Source organism: Pinus tabuliformis, chromosome 8, assembly GCF_031772625.1.
Source record: "Pinus tabuliformis cultivar Carrire ecotype Pingquan chromosome 8, CPIR1, whole genome shotgun sequence".
NCBI lineage: Eukaryota > Viridiplantae > Streptophyta > Pinopsida > Pinales > Pinaceae > Pinus > Pinus tabuliformis.
The window spans coordinates 488,436,353-488,454,155 of NC_142294.1; the positions used below are offsets into that span (position 1 = coordinate 488,436,353).

Sequence of the window (17,803 nt, forward strand, 5' to 3'; positions counted from 1 at the left end):
CCCAGGCTTAACAACATCCCCAGGATTAAGTATTGAGTCTGCATACTATGTTTTAATCTAGTTATTATTACCTCCCGCTGCATGATAAATTCTTCTTTTCTTTTAGTTCTGGCAAGGGTTTCTCCTAGGGGTAAAATACCCATTGTGCAGGTCTATACATAACCCTTAATAATTTCCGGTTTCATAGTTTGCTCTTGTCCAGTTACAGTGAGCCTGTAACTTTTACATCTCCGAGCTACTTACTGTTCAGAAAAGTCTCTATGATTAGTCCTCAGACCCTATTCTCAGTTTCCGAATTTCCGCGCTCAAGGTATTTCTGCCACCGCACAGGTTTTTATGATTTTTGTTTTGCAATTGACTAAGGGGTAAAAGAACACTATTTATATACAGTTATCTGCTAATAACTCAAATAAACCAGACTCCTCACCCAATTCCTATGCAGAAATATATAAAACATTGAACATATTTCCTACTAAGAAACTTAGCAGATAATGTAACAGATGTCCAAGGTATTTTTTCCTACTTACCTGGTCGTTGCCTGGCGGATAAAATTCCTCAGTGGTTCACTTGAAATTCCTGTTGCTTCTTTGTTTGACCACCCAATGGTGAGACTCGTCCTTCAGGACCAGAGTATCCATGTCCACTCCAAATTACTAGCAAGTTTTATAACCTTAAGATAGCTTTGTCTTTAGTCATGTTGTAAGTTGGATGAAAATGATTAGTTATCTTGATAGCCTCAAGTTAGTGTTGTGTTTATTTATGATGTAAGTCAGCTGAAAATGATTAATAATCTTGATGAATGTATTTCAGGATGCATTCAGGGATTCCCATCAGGTGCTTCCTAACATTGATGATGGAAACATTGAAAACCAATTGGCAGTTGTTGAATACGTTGAAGATATATACAAATTCTACAGGACAGTTAAGGTATGTTTCTTTATCAATGATTGCAGTTTCTTGTTAGGGTGAAGGTAAAGTTCTATTTTCCTTGACTAAAATTTGGCATTCATGTATGCCCAGGACATGAGTTGCATACCTCTAGATTATATGATAAACCAGGTTAAAATCAACTCAAAGATGAGGGAAGTCGTGATTGATTGGTTGGTGGAGGTACAACTTTGTTCCTATGCTACTTCCAACTTCCATTTGCTATCAAAATTAGATCTAAAAGAGATTTATATGGTCTATCTCTTAGGCCTGACATCAAAATCTTAAAATTTTCAGGTGCATCTGGAATTGGAATTAATGCCAGAGACGTTGTATCTCACTGTGAACATCATTGATAGATACCTTTCTATTCAGAGTATTGCAAGGAAGAATTTGCCATTACTTGCTATCGCTGCAATGTTTATAGCTAGCAAATATGAAGAAGTCTGTCCTCCACATGTAGGATGACTTGCTGACATCTGTAAGAAAGGATGTGTATATATCTAATTAAAAGAATGCTTTGTTGGTTGTATAAAAGTACATACACTAGCAATATCTACTCCTACAGAAGATTACGCTTTATGCTAGAATCAACACAAAAATTATATTATAATAGGTAACACAATATTGATAAGAGCTGGTTTATACTTGGCTACAGGTCAATGACTTCATCCGCATCTTCCCAAATGAATGCACGTCAGAACAGATAGTGGCCATGGTAATTAGCTCTAACTGATAATTCTTTGTCATTGATTTCAACATAGTCTCCAAACATTCAGATTGACTGATCAATTGATAATAGCTCTTCGCACGAGTCTACGATATTAAAGCAACTGAACTTCAAGCTTATAGTTCCCACTCAGCCATATGTATTCGTCCTCAGGTTTCTAAAGGCAGCTGATTCCAACAAAGTGGTAAAGTTTTGAATGACACCACTTTTTATATTATTGAAAGCAACCTGTGTGGCATTGATCAAATCTACTTTTGAAAATGCCTCATAAAATCTAGCATTCATGTTTTAAATTACTTTTCTTTACTGTATTCCTAATAATACCCTGCTGTACTGACAATTCATACTATCTATTATTCAAATGGAAGATCTAGCATTCTTCTTGGTTGAACTGTGTTTGCTTCAGTACATAATGAGCAAGTACAATCCATAAAATTTGTGTTAAGGGCTTTGAACACTTATCCGCTATGGAAGTCTTGATTGTCGATGTGGTTTTTGAAATATTCAATGTATTTTTTAAGTTGTTTGTGCAAGCATTTTCCATAACAGTAGTGGAGGCTTATCTGGATCTCAAAATATTGTGCATAGGTGATGCTTTTCCCTCCTCTAGTTAGTTCATTCTTGTTTATTGTGTGTTTTTACAAAAAATTTGTAGTATGGTCCACTTTTTATTGTTTTTATAATATATCTCATGTATTTTATGCTTGTAGGCCTTTAATCCGTAAAAAACAGCCCAAAAATCTCAGAAATAGACACCTATAAATATAAACTATTCATCAAATTTCAAGGAATATTTTTTCATGGGGCTGAAATCCTATTAAAATTTGGAACTAAATGCATATTTTCATATTTATGAGATGTATACTTTGTTTACTGAACTAGATTTGTATGTGTTCATATTGAAATCTTGTTACTATGTTTTAAATTGCGAGAACCTTGATGGCTAAATGTTGTTTGCTTTATGATCCTTAGTTACCATTTGTGAAGTGTTTTAAGTAACTGGTTATGGCTGATCTTATGCTAGGTCCTTTATTGAAGGTTCTTAATGTAGGTTCTGATTATAGCCGGTGTGATAACTTGCAGGTACCAAATGGATTGTCACATGCTTTTCATGATACTTGTTGTGCACCTCAATTTTCAATTCCATTATGGCATTAGCTGGGAATATCAATGTAAGACTTAAATTCTAAATACTGGGCAACCAGACATTATGATTATTTTATCAGTATTTTGTATCTTAAAATGTAGTTTGTCATCATTGTTTTATATATCTTACGATATTAGTTTTCATTATTTTGTTTTATATTTTGCAGTACTATGATGTTCGGAAGGAGTGCAATGCTGGCCTATGCTATGATTTTTCAAATATGGAGAATTACTTAAACCAGGTTCCGTTAGGGATGCCATGGGGGTTAGCAGCCGAAAATTTGTCTCCTGTAGCCCCTTGGTTTATGAAGCTATGATTACTAACTGGATGCGGAATATGGAAGTTGGCATTCCAACACTCTTGGAGGATGGTGTTAAGTTGCTAGTTTATGCAGGAGAATATGATCTCATTTGCAATTGGTTAGGTAATGATACTGTATACATATAGTATATTGTTTTTGTTTTGGACAATGACTTTATGATTTAGGTGTTAAGTCTGTTATTAACTTATTTGCAGTTGTGTTTTTCAGGCTTGTCAGTCTAATCTTCAAAATTGAAAAGTTAATTGTTCAAATTATGTGTCTTTCAGGCAATTCAAGATGGGTGAATTCCATGGATTGGTCTGGAAGTGAGAATTTCAAGAAGGCACCTACAAAATCATTCCTTGTAGACGATAAGGAAGCAGGCTTAATAACCAGTTATGGACCACTCAGTTTTATCAAGGTAAAAGGCACTCGACGATCATCTTTGATTTCATTGTACAAGTAGATAATTTCTTCCTTACAGAATCTTCTATTTTGCTGCACCAAGTTCATGATGCAGGTCATATGGTCCCAATGGATCAGCCAAAAGAAGCCTTGGAAATGTTGAAACACTGAACACAAGGAAGTATTACTGACGACAATTCTCAAATTTTAAAGACAGTGACGGAGATGCCAAAGAAGAATTTCAAGAGTTAGTTATCTGCTTAACTAGGAGAATTGCTCTCTTCACCTAGATTAATGTAAATATTTCTAGATTTGTAGTAGTTTGCATCCCCAAAGATGTGTATCTTCTAATTTGGCAAAATAATTGTGCATTGGGGCCATCAGTCTTGCTAACTTGTGTCAAATCTTTTTATGGCCACTTTTTAATTGTATAGAAATAGTGCTTCTTATTGCTTACCAAGCCTTGTGGAATTATGATTATACATGGTGTTAAAGTTATATTCAAGAACATGAATAGTATGTCCTGTGTTCTTATTCCAACATGTTCTGATGTCCTAATGGATGAAAGAAATTGTAAATTGGATGAAATAAATTGTAAATTCAACAAAAATATTTGGTTGAGAGAGTCTCGGGGAATTCAAAGCATGATGCTCTTAGCCTACATTCAATTTTATTGACAATGACATGAAAACATTTATGTTGTTTACAATCATACAATGGATGCCAGTATTGTCTACTTATATTTGAATTGGAGGCTATGTGGTTTGGCTGTGTTTCACTTCTCGTTCATTCTATTATTTTATTGTTGAATATGCCTGTTTCCTCTTTTTGCCTCTTATCCCTTTATAAGCCTCTTGGACATTAAGTGCTTGGCATGGCAAGATATTTCCATAAAGCGCATGGAATATCTACGGTCCATCAATGCTTGTTGCTGCTACTGTCTACACTACTCGATGCACTTTGAGGAAGGATCCATGTTGGAACAAAACACTTACCCTTCATATAGGCTACTCTGAAGCAGACCTGAAGTAAGCCTTAAAATTTTTAAAGCATCACGATTTTAGTGATTTTACCCTTCTAAAGAAATCCTACTCGTGGACATTTTAGATTTCTTCATCAATTAGAGGCAGGCATTGTTGATCAGCTACGGCCAGAACATTGTGTCTTGATCAACTATATGTTGGAACTCAGCTACTAACACCCTGTCTAAATTGAATCTTTATATAATACTAACGTGCATACTAAGCGTTTGGAGGCGTACACACATTTTGTTAACTCTGTATTGTCTGGAAGATTCCTGCTTATTATCTTACGAATCTGTTCCAGGTGAGAACGATACGGGCCAGCAGACATTCAAAATTATTTTTTTTTAAATAATTTTTTATATTGTCTCTAGAGAGACAATAGTTTGAATTATGGACATTTATTCTTTTCAAAATCATTTTTTATATTGTCTCTAGAGAGACAATAGTTCGAATTATGGAATTGTCTCTAAAAAGACAAAAATGTAATTGTCTCTAAAGAGACACAAATGAAATTGTCTCTAGAGAGACAAATCAAATTGTCTTTATAGAGACAATAATAATATGTGTTCTATATTGTCTTTATAGAGACAAATTTTTGAGACATTATATTTTGAGACACCCGCTTAGAGACAATATTTAAGACAATATTTGAGTTTCTTTTTGTCTTAAGTTAAGACAATTGACTCAAATATTGTCTTAAAACCCCCCTACATGTAGTAGTGAGTGGTGGTAGTGGAAGTCCTTTTGTCCAATCCGTCTAGAGCATTCCACTGCAGTGCGTGTTTACTGACTGAATATGTTGTTGTAGAGGATGAATGACATGCAGCTTGGATGTCATGAGTTGATTGGGGTGCGAATGCCCACGTGGAAAATTCTGTGTGAGGACTCCACCAAGTAGTAAGTCACTCAACACATTGAAAAGCTTGATAAGCTTGCTTCCTCGATTCAAACTCTACAACATGAAGTAGGCTTTTTCTTTCAGTATTCTAAATGGAAATTTATTGTTATACAAAGCCCCTATTTGAGACACTAGTTTCTAGTTCTCAGTCATGGCATGCTCGATTTGGAATCAATGGCATTGGTGGAATAGATTTGTAACTGAATTGGGTGCTCTGTTGTTTCAGATATAGTGTTTCTAGATTGTTTGAACTAGATGACTCGCATTAACAAGTTTCGTTTTTGACTACTCAATTGATTTTTATCGATAGGAGTCAACTATGATAGGGAATAATAAAGTCAAGGGTGTAGAAAACCACGGGTAGTGAAAGCATCAGAACTATATATGGAAGTTCCCAATAAATCATTTCTCTAAGTTTGGAAAAATAAATGTTAACAAGGAGGCTTTGCCTATATGGATGAATATGCCAAGGCTATGTAATGAAGAGGTTAGAGTTCTGAAATTTTGGAGATAATGGACCAGACTCAAGCCTCACAAGAAGGAAATATATGTGGATTGATGTTGATGGGCATCCCACAATTGGTATCATGAGGGACAATTATTTATATTAAAGAAATCTTTGGCCATGGGAAGGTGAAAGGTTTTCGTTAATGAAATTGTAGAAAATGTTTTGGAATTACTGTACATATTGATATTAGTGACTTTAACATGTAGTTATTTGGTTATAATTTGTTTCTCTAATAAATGAAAGAGAAGTATGGAGATGTAAGACAATCATTATAGACAAAGATAAAGATTGAATCATGGCATGAATAATTATAAAGGAGATGAAGACAAAGATGCAAAGGATGTGAACAATTTGAAAATTGAAAGAGGTGAAGGGGTAAAGGTGCAGTAGAAAGAGATGCATTGTAATGAAATGTAAAAGGGCTTATATGTTTCGGAAGATGAGTATTAATTTTAATGCTTGTTGTAATTGAATTGATATTGATATAAGGGGTGCATGATCGATTGTACCTAACACCCTTAAGTATTGGTCCAAGTTGATTTCTGTAGGTGTGTTGTAAGCCATGTTGAGGCAAGCATCTAGTGTGGTGGATTTTACCACTAAGTAGGCACAAGGGTGGTAGGTGTACTGTACTTGTATCTAAGCTTTATGTCTAATCTAAGATGTCGGTCTTTTATTAAAGGAGGGGGGAATGTGAGATGAAGTCAAAATCTAAGGGACCAAGTCAGGAAGTTCACCATGATTGATGAATCATGTACACGAATAGGATTCCTAGAGAACTAGTGAGTACAAGAGTTGGTGCCCATGTACCTCGGTAGATGGATTTCTTTTTATATGGACATCAATAATTAGTTGTGTGACAGAAAAGAAGAATGCTCATTGTGAGGAAAGCCTAAGGGAATATAAGAACAACTTACGACAATTCTTTTGGAGGCATTATAATGACAGAGGTTGGAGTAGTAGCTGAGATTGAGATTGAATGGTGGACAAATGTAGGTAAACATGTGTTGAATAAATTGCATATTCAAGATCATATGTTTGTAAGAAAGTTTTCATAAGTTATGTTTGATTTGATGGAGTACATAGTATATCAATGAATGGAGATTGTAATTGTACTTAAGTCATACCCTATAAATTACTTTATAGTGTAGGTTTGTGGTCATCCAAAAACCCCTTACGCGAGGGTCAATTGAGAAGATTGCAAGGTTTAGGGTGAGCCAAGAATATCCCAGGTATGAGATGATGATGATGATCATGATGATGATGACGGAGGGGGAGTTACATGTATAAAGACATGTTTGTTGAACCCATGCATTCGAGTGGATGGTTGTTTCTTTATATCAACGTCAACACTATGATCTTAGTTGCAAACAACATGTTGTATTTGATGTAGACTTTGTTCTTATTGAGATTTAGACATGTAGTAATTAAGGGGGAGTATTAGAATAATAATTCCCACTTGTCTCAACTAGAGTCTCTTCCTCTTATCTAAGAGTTTGTTTAGTCCTAATTGGTTGGTTGAGAGTTTCCCTTCAACCAGTATTCGTATATTAAATTCAAACTTACTTTTTCTATATCTAGAAAACGCTTCTTATAATATTTATATGTAACCTCATTCAACAAATAGAAGTGTATGGTGTGTGTTCAATATTTCTTTGTAAAAGGACAGTGGCAGAGTATTGCATTGTAGTAAGACGAGAGAGTGGGATTGAATGGAGTAGTATTCGAAGAATAGTTGTGATCGTGTTAGAGCAATGATCGCTCATTTCGTGTGTCAAACACCACCCATTACATCTGCTGGGTCTCCCACCATGATTTTGACAATGAGAGTATTGTTGTAGTGAAAATAAATTCCATCCTTCGCTGCAATATTGGATGCTAAGTGATTCGTTTTGTCTTGGTTTTTCATTATTTTAATGATTGCATTTAAACTAAACTATAAATTAAATTAATATGTTTTCTTAAAATATAGTATTCTAACAAGGCCACAATTTTTTCAGGAAAATAACGGATATCTGATCAAGCTTTTAACAAAAGTTTGTCTGAAATTTTCAGAAATCTTGGTTATAGTTGTTAATCTTGAAAATTTTTGGTGTTTCATTCAAACACTCCAAGAGTTAGGTTTTTTGAAAATTTTCTCGATGAATTCTGCCAAGAAATTTGTCGTTTGGGAAAATTTGTGGCCTCAGTAGACAACTACTCAAAATTATGTATAAACCAATTAAGAAAATATGTCTGTTTAATTTAGAATTGGATTTTGGAAACTTCAATTTAATTATCAATAATTATTAGATATAGATATGAGTTATGGTATTTTGGCATGTAATAAGTCATTACATTAAATCATAATATTGAAACAAAGTTTATTTACAAAATATGAGGAAGCAAATCTTCATAATTAAGAATATTTTTAGATATATTTTTAAATAAATGTGTTTAACTCATATATTAATTCCTGTTATAATAGTAGTAATAATAATAGGTTATAATTTAATTAATTTTTATGATATTTTCAAATATTAACAATGTGTGATAAGTATTTTGATTTCTATTAGTAACTCTCAATAATTTAATTAATATAAGAAAAACTTTACATTAAGAATTTGAAACTTAATGTTAATGATTACTAAATTACATGTTTTATAAAATCAATTTACATATTATGAAAACAAGTTATTTTAATGTAAAATATTAAATAAGAAAATATTAGTTAAAAAATAATTTATTGCTAATTAATCATAAATTAAATATTGTATTTTTTTATAAAAATTAATAGTTATTTTTTAAGCTAGTGGATCTTATTTATAGCTTGGATTTCCAAAATAGGACCAAAATCTAGGAGATTCTTAGCATCAAGTTTGGTTAAGACTAGCAAGCTATCTACTAATAAGAAAAAATCAAAAACAAACTATAACAATCACTAACATAGAAAACTCCTTGAAGATTGAAGGGAGGAAATGGCATTGACATTAGCATGATTTTCTATGAGTTGACTAACTATTCATTGTCTACTTGAATCAGTGTCTTATTTCTCTTATGACCTCCTTTTTTGTCTTCCTTGTTTTTCCTAAAGACCACCTTGAAATCCTTTGTTTTAACCCTAAGATAAGACTTTCAAGAACTCGAGCTCTTCTAGTCTTCTTCCTTGCATCGAAGTTGGGCCTTGTGAAGAATCCTGTCATGATGAAGTGGTGATTATTTCATATATTTTCCATGTCATTCTTCTGTAAGGGTAGTCAAGTGTGAATCTTTTGGTAGGGATTGTCACGAGGGCTTTACTCAATGAACCTATGACATATCATGTGCATTTGTGGCATACTAAAAAATACCCCTAATTTGACTACATATTGGAAAATACCTCTGAAAATTACAATATTTAACCCCCTACGAATATGAACTCAATAAACCTTCCCAATTAAAAAACCCCCCACTTTCACTAGATATTGTAAGTATCCATTTTTCATTAACATTTTTTATACTCCTTATATTTTTCATTAACTTTGAGCTCCACTTTTTATCCATGCCAATGTAAAAACTCTTTATCCCCTATTATATTCTCAATATATTATGTAATTTTCTTCTCAATATATATCCCCGAATATGAATGCACATGGTATGGTATTGCCCCCTCAGTGAAGCCCTCATGGGGATTGTGGTTCATTGGCATGCCCTTCATATATTTTCCATGCCATTCTTTTGCAAAGGCAGTAAGACGTGGATCTTCTAGTAGGGCTTGCGCTTCATATTCCTGCAATAGGGAGTGAACCATTTCCTATAGTGATGGATTTTGCTGGTATTCTTCTAGAAAGTTTCGCATGGGTTGTCAAGGATTTGATAGGGGCTTATCGATTTTTAATTTTGTTGGTTAGAGGATTGATTGAATATTATCTTGCTCTCATGACTCTTTTAAAGAGGAGGGAGACTAGAACATATTTCCAAATCTAGGTATTTGGTTAGGATTTCATGCACCGTGACAACTCAAATTTCTTCATCTTTAGAGCACTTTTCCTGAATCATCTTTTGCTTTTTGAGATGATGGTTTTTTGGGAAATTCCTTGCATTTATCCAAAAATCCCTAATAAGATGCCTATATTCATGAAAACATCTGCATCTAAAGAGGATATGCTCATAATCTACAAGTTTCTTCTGATGACTACCCTAATAATGAATATCAATTAAAGTTAGAAGAGGTTGGGAGATATTCATAAAAACATGGATACAAGAATATGATGTATACCTCCCTCTCTTAGTAGCCTTTGAGACCTTCACAAAATTGGCAATGTTGTTTCCTCCTCCCAATATTTCTCTAGAAAAGGAAAGAGTTGAACCTACATTAGGCTAGCAAGGAAGTCTTCCCTCTCCAGATTAGAATGTACCACTCCTTCCAAAGGCATATTAAGAGCATCGCATTATTAAAAAATATACCATCTTGAAAACATTTGAGTTGTTTTTGAAGCCAGGGCAAATGACTATGAAGAATCCCTTTTCTCTTAGCTCTAGTTTTATTTGACCGAAGAGGTTCCATTTTTTTAACATCCACTCAATTAGAGACTTTTTCAAAAGGCCATAATTCGATGAAATTGGAGATTAGAGCATGATCCTTATTTAACCTGAGAGGTTCCATTCTTTTTGGTTCCACCGAATTAGAGACCTTTTAAAGGGTCAAAATCTGATGAATTTGGAGATCAGAGTATGATCCTAGATATATTGTATATATTCCCTAATCTTGTTGGATTACCCTCATATTTTTTATATTGCATCGCTTTTACAAAGTAATACCTTGGATTTTTACCTTGCCAAGATACATTGAAATAAGGTTTTTCTGAGAAACCAAGAGCCCCACATTGGCTAGTTCTCTATAAAAAGGATGTAGATGATGAGGAGATTAAAGGAAAATATTAGTAGATCTAAAATATTTTGAACTCCCCAAATAATCTAACTAAAGAAAGAAAACACTCTTCCTTAACTGATCATAGATGTCATTGTAGAAGAAACACTAAGATTACAACTATTTTTGTTTTCAAATAATAAAATAAGACATAATCCATTTTATAAAATGAATAAAAATAAAGATTAATATTTTCATAAATTTTATAAAATAATTGATATATAATAAATGACTTCTTTCAATTTATTATTTATAAATAATTTGAAATAAAATAAAAAAACATTTTTGTATCAATTTGGCAGAATGATTACTTATAACATGTTTGGTCTTATTATAAAATGAAAAAAACCATTCGATGGAAAATTTTAAGAATTTAAAGCGTGGTTAATAAGAGTGATATTGATATTAAATGGTAATATGATGTATAAATAATTTTGAAATAAAGGAATATTTTTTATAAATTTGATAGAATTCTTACTGATAATATTTTTAGTCTTATTATAAAATGATAACAAAAAAATTGATGAAAAAATTTAAGGTGTGTTTAATAAGAAAAAAATTGATGAAACAATTTAAGGTGTGCTTAATAAGAGTGATATTGATATCAAAACGTAATCTATAGCATGTTGAGTCTTATTATTTGTGTGAAAAAATAAAATAGAAAATAAAATATAATGAAATATGTATTTTTATAAGTTTTGTAAAAATAAGTAATGATATAATTTAAAATAAAATTAAAATAAATAATAAATAATAAATAATAAATAATTTTATAAATTTAGAAAAATAATTAACTTAATATAATTCAAATTATAATAAAATTAAAAAATAAAAATAGATATTATCATAAATTATTCACTTCTAAAATACGAGAGGGATGGTTTTAGTACAAAACAGTATTTGGTTTTACTACAAAACAAGATAAACTTATTGATGAAGAAATTTAAAATGGATGTAATAGGAGTGATATTAAAATTAGAAAATAAGAATAAATAAAACCTTTATCTTATTTCAAATATATTTAAAATTTTACAATATATTTTTATTTAAAAATAAGGTTTTATAATAAATTTTATTGATTTGGGATAGAATAATATATAATTTAAAAATGTAAGTTGAAGGCTTTTTTTAGGTGCAATCTAAAACTTTAGATCAATGCAGAAGCTGAAATAAACTACCAAATATGTAAAATTACCATATTTTATTAAAAAATATTGCATAATTGTTATGAATAAAAGTTTTAAACAAAAAATTAGAGAAAAATAATTAAGATCATTAAAAATAGTTCTGAGGGTTAGCTCAATTGGTCGAATCTCTGTTGTTAAAGTACCTCGCTAATTGGGAGGTCACAAGGTCAATTCTCCTCGATGCCCTTGGGGTTAGGTCAGTTAGTAAGTTGTGGGGCTTGATCCCCTTCGGGGTGGATCAGCTCAGTTCTTTCCTATGGGAAAAAAAATTAAAATCATTAAAAAAAAATCAAATTTTATAATGGAAAATAATAAAGTTGAAATTTATCCAAAAAAAAAAAAATGGAAAATTAATTACATGAATATTGTATAATGGAAAATACCTCCAACATCACAATAAACCCAACATTAACTCCTAAAAGTATGAAGATTGAAGACAACTCACTAGACACATTGTTACACTTCTAGGTGTTTCCGTATTAGAATTAGGCACTTTAATAATTTTTTAATCGCATTTCTAGTTAGATGACTGAAAATAAAAGAAGTTGGCCCTCATTGTCACTAGATGAACATCAATAGATAAAATGGATGAAGATGTTTCCTTATTAGAATTAAGCACTTTAATAATCACAGATTCTAGTTAGATGATTGAAAATAAAAAAAGTTGGCCGTTATGGTCACTAGTCAACATCAATAGATAAAATGGATGGAGATAAATTTTTTATATGAAGTGATTAAACCATATTTAAATTATTTTTTATCCTATTATAATTAAAAAATTATTGTACCATTAATTATTAACCACTTACAAAAATTAAAAAAATTTAAATTCAACTGATAGAACTATGTGGCTTTGTGAAACATGCGTAACCTATTTTAAAACATGTCTCCACTACAAAAAGGGCCATTAAACTATGAAACGTCTACTCTAGCCACATGTCCATTGCCATTTGTAATTGAGTTTTCAAGAGTTTCATGTGTAGTGCCCAAATAAACATGACACGACTGCCCCTTCACATTCTCAAGACAAACATTTTCATTCTCAAGTGTTTATCGGCGAAGTTTGATTACTCAACTTCATTTTCGAATTTGGAAGCTTCATTTCTTCCTCAAATTACCTCTCTTTCTATGGATTTTGAGTTTTGTAGGTTAGATTATATTGACTCTTTGCCAACCTATGTGGCATTATTCTGACGAAAAGGGTAAGGTATTTTAGTGTTTTTATCGGCGAAGTTTGATTACTCAACTTCATTTTCGAATTTGGAAGCTTCATTTCTTCCTCAAATTACCTCTCTTTCTATGGATTTTGAGTTTTGTAGGTTAGATTATATTGACTCTTTGCCAACCTCTGTGGCATTATTCTGACGAAAAGGGTAAGGTATTTTAGTGTTTGTATTGCTTGGATTTGGAGGCTGTATGAAAATAGATAGCGGCAGATGATATAAAAATATATTTCTGTAGTTATAATATACAGCAAGACATCATGAATTGTTTTTACTAAGTTAAATTCCATTTTTGTTATTTAACTATTAAAACTATTGGGCTTAAATAGCCAGAACAAATACTGTTAATTATTAATTAAAAGACTTTGAAGTAAATGTTAAAAGAATCAAAGAAATAGTTGAACAAATTTCTCAGAACAGTTACAACTATTCATTCACCTATTTTTCTTAAGAGGAAAAGATGGAAAAACCCTGGAGGGTGGAAGGAAAAAGAGGATTTTGTTGCATTCTTTCTTGAACTTGCGAACTTAACAGTGGGAAAGAAAGTTAAGGTAACAAGCAGTGAGGTACAAGACTTGAGGCTGGACAAAGTCTTGACACCCAAGGTACCCAAGTGTTCCTGATTGGCAAAAGTGGAAGGGCTCCAAGGTGGAATTTGGACGTAATTGCCAGCTTCGAGGCTGGATGGTGAGATCTTCCAATTATTTAATGTATGCATAACGAAAGACAGATAAGTGATACTAACAGGGCAATCATTATCAGTAGAGTAGCTCGAATGTTTACTATAAATAGAAATAAAATAGAAATAGTGAATGACCTGTCTACTCTACGTAGAAAGTATGGAAATGATTTAGCATTGGTAACAATGATCCACTAATTTATGAGTAGAATAGTAAAACAAATAGATGATGTATGCTTTCGTAATATATATATATATATATATATATATATATATAACCGTACATTGTCAATTAGCAATAAATGTTGACTTAATAAGAAAAATAGTGCTACAGACAATTGTTGATTTAACTTGAAAATGTATAAGTGTACAAGTAGTAAAGCAAATGGCTATCAGTTTTTTGCAAGAATACAAATAAACAAATTATACAAAATTGTAAACATATCCATATAGAAATATATGTCTAAATATCAAACCTCCATCATACACAGGAAATCTTCCCTCAAACTGTAGAGAGAAGTCAACATGGTGAACCTTCTCTATGATTTTGGTTAATTCTATGGTTGCATCACATTTCGTTATACACCTAGGGTTTGTAGCCTTGGGTGAGTTTGGAAAGAACCCATCTAGAGACGTGTACCCCGGTTCCTTAGACTGAAACACATGATTTCTAATCATACTTATCACGAATATATATAAATTATCTGCTAAAACGAATGACATAATCTGCAAAGCAGCAGAGAAAATCATACAAAACAAATAACTTTCAGTAGTCGACCAAATTTCAAAGCTCAACAATTGATTAACTGGAATTTCCATAAATAAAAATCCAAAATTCATTGACATGTATGTTATAACTGTATTCCATCGGAATCAGTCTAGTTCGAAAATCATTATACAAAATTTATAAAAGAGTTATGTCATGTGCTCGATGAGAACATGCAAGAAAATACCTAGGCTATATCAACCTGTTGTGGCCAACAACAACCTCCCTTCTTATTTAGTGTTATTCCTAATACTAAATAATTGGGGACCCTTAGTTAAGAATTTAAAAAATCAAAGTAGTGGTTAAATTTGTCTTTCGAATAAGCTTACCATCATAAGCCTAGGAAGCCCCCCTTGAAAAATCTAAAAATCTAAGTTTTATGATAAGGTAAGACAAAATCTTTCCTTAGGAAATATCGCATCACAAAAAGATGACAGGGTACCACCTTACAAACCAAATTCCAACCTTGCGAGATCGCGATATGTGATAATAAACAAATATCGCATCACATACATCAAGCACAATCTACATTGAAACACTTTAATTTGCTGATATACGGACGCCGATCGCAAATCACATTTCACAGAAAACAGAATAACAAAGATTTCCATATATCATGTTCTTGTGATCTGCAATATTGCGATATTGCGATTTTGCGATACAATGACAATGTGATAATGCGATGTTACAATTCTACGACGTTATCATTTCGTGATGTTACGATCTGCGATATTGCGAAGCAAATCACAAAATTTCTTCACCGTAGATCTTTAGGGCTCGTTATTCAAAAAAGTATTTTCCATAAACTGACACCTGGTTATGTGCTTTAATGCTAATAAATGAATTAGTTGCCAGTTATTAATGGAATATGGTTTTGTGCTTATCAAAAAATCATCTCACGTAAGGTGGTATACTTTATGCATCTTCAGCATTTAAAACATTCCCATCACCCTTCCTTGTCATTATTTTCACTTCACTTGTGAATTGCAGGAACGGAGAAAAGAGAATGATACAAAGCAATACGCAGGTTAAAATGGGAAAGAAAAGCAAAGCGTCGAGCTCTGAAGAAAAAGAAATGGCACCTTTCTATACAGACATGGCCTGTAACAAAGACGCAGGAATTGCTACATGGGAAGGCATGTATAATTTGCTTGAAGAGGAGAATCCCAGAGTAATAGAAGTTGCCAATACTGCGAGCTCAAATAGTTCTTCTGAGGCATCCATCACAAAGCTAGCTTGCTCATTCTTACACCGGATAGTAGCAAGACCTAAATTTCTCCCATACACGGACATGTTCAAATGGATACTAGAAAACATTGATATTAGAAATAGACAGTTTAAAACTCACGATCAAAAGCTTATGGAATCATTATTTTCACAAAATTTGAACTTTATATCCGCTAGAAGAAAAAAACGCAAAAGGTGAAAAACACATCAAGGAAACCCAGATCAAGAAACGAAGGCAGTTTCCGATGCGCTAATCGCGCATCGCTGAGAAAAAAATCTCGAAAAGGAAAGCTTCTAATTGGTCAGTTAGGTCTGCAAGCCCCAAAAAATTGTAAGAAAGCAACGATAGAAACAGATTGGAAGCAGAAGGCCCAAGAAAAGGCATAAGCAATCCAAGGGTTAACCAAGTTGAACTGGGATTATTACTGGGCATACTTGGTAAAGCCACATAGCCAGTGGATGACTCTTAAGTGTATCATCAATTCGGCCGAAAAGATGGCACCAGCTCTTGTCGATTATGTTTTCTCAGCTCAGCTAAAATCAAAAGTCGGCCAGCTGACTCTTCTCAAACAGATGCTGCATGCATGTGATTTTAAGGAGCAGATACATAAGTAGTTTTAATTTTACATTCAATTTTAGTTTTAATCTTGTTTTATTTTCCTGAAATAAGGACGGTCATTTAAATTGCATCCTACATTTTTGTAATAATTTATTTTTAGATTTAGCTAGTAATATTTAAACCCTTCTCATGCATTTAGAGAAGGGTCCTAAAATTTATCAAAAAATTATCCCCAGAACATGCACTTCTGTACCCTCTGAGGAGGTTTTGATGAATGAATGGAATAAGATTTATTGATGTTTGCATTTGATATCTGCTACTGATGTTGCACTTTTGTACTCTTACTGGATGTTAGATCAAGAAAAGATAAATCATTATCACTTGAAGCTCATGAGTAAGACTAGTTATAAATGGTATTTCTATCTCTTAACTATTTCTTCCTTGTGTTAAAGTGATTTTCATGTTCAGTTATTTATATATTGATGTATGAATGCCTAAGTTATCATTTGTCACTTTTGTACGGTGATAGCTATTTATTTATGCTTGATGTATGAGTAGCTTACTATGCGATATGTTTCTCACAATTGTTTCGTCTAACTTTTTATACAAAGTGGTTCATCCTTATTGAATTATTTTCTCATAACAGTTGAATGATCCTTATTACCAGTTCTTATTTGAAATCATTTTAGATCGCATAAAAGAAAGGTTACACCCTGGGTTAGTGTATACTTAGATATTTCTGCTTATTAGAATACAATTTCCTTATTATTAGATTAGAATTAGAGTAGAATTATTCCATTTAGAAGCTGTTAGAAAAAGAAATATCAGTCCATCACACACACACACATAAATTGGGAAACTGGTCCCATATCCCTAGTCGGACCCACTATACCAAACGGAAAAGGAGCTGCTAACCAAGGTCCGGACCGGGTGGGTATCCCCCTTGTTGTAGACCCGATTTTCAGGGCGTCAACATATTTGGCACTAGAAGGAGGTCTCAAACTGTGAATGGCAAGTAAATCTAAATCTAAATACCATTCTAAGAGTAAATTGCCCTCACCATCTCCCCCGACTTCTGAATTGCATTTAGAATCTTTAAATCTAGAGTCAGAAGTCGTTGCAGCAACAGCCGCTACTACAAACCCTGACATTTCAGAACAATCGACTATTGAACCTTCTGAAGTTGAATCTTTGATTCACAAACTTTAGCGATTTTCTATATCTCCTCAAAAATCTGATAAATCTCAAGGCAGCATGACTTCGCAATATAACCCTACTCATCCTCTTACCAGGTTAAAAAGCGACAATTTTGGTGTTCAGCCAACCGAATTAC

General features: G+C 32.6%; 1 pseudogene; it reads right to left on the bottom strand.

Moving 5' to 3' along the window:
• The window catches only part of LOC149236208 (cinnamoyl-CoA reductase 1-like), a 142,559-nt pseudogene that overhangs the window by 84,240 nt on the left and 40,516 nt on the right, over positions 1-17,803 (bottom strand).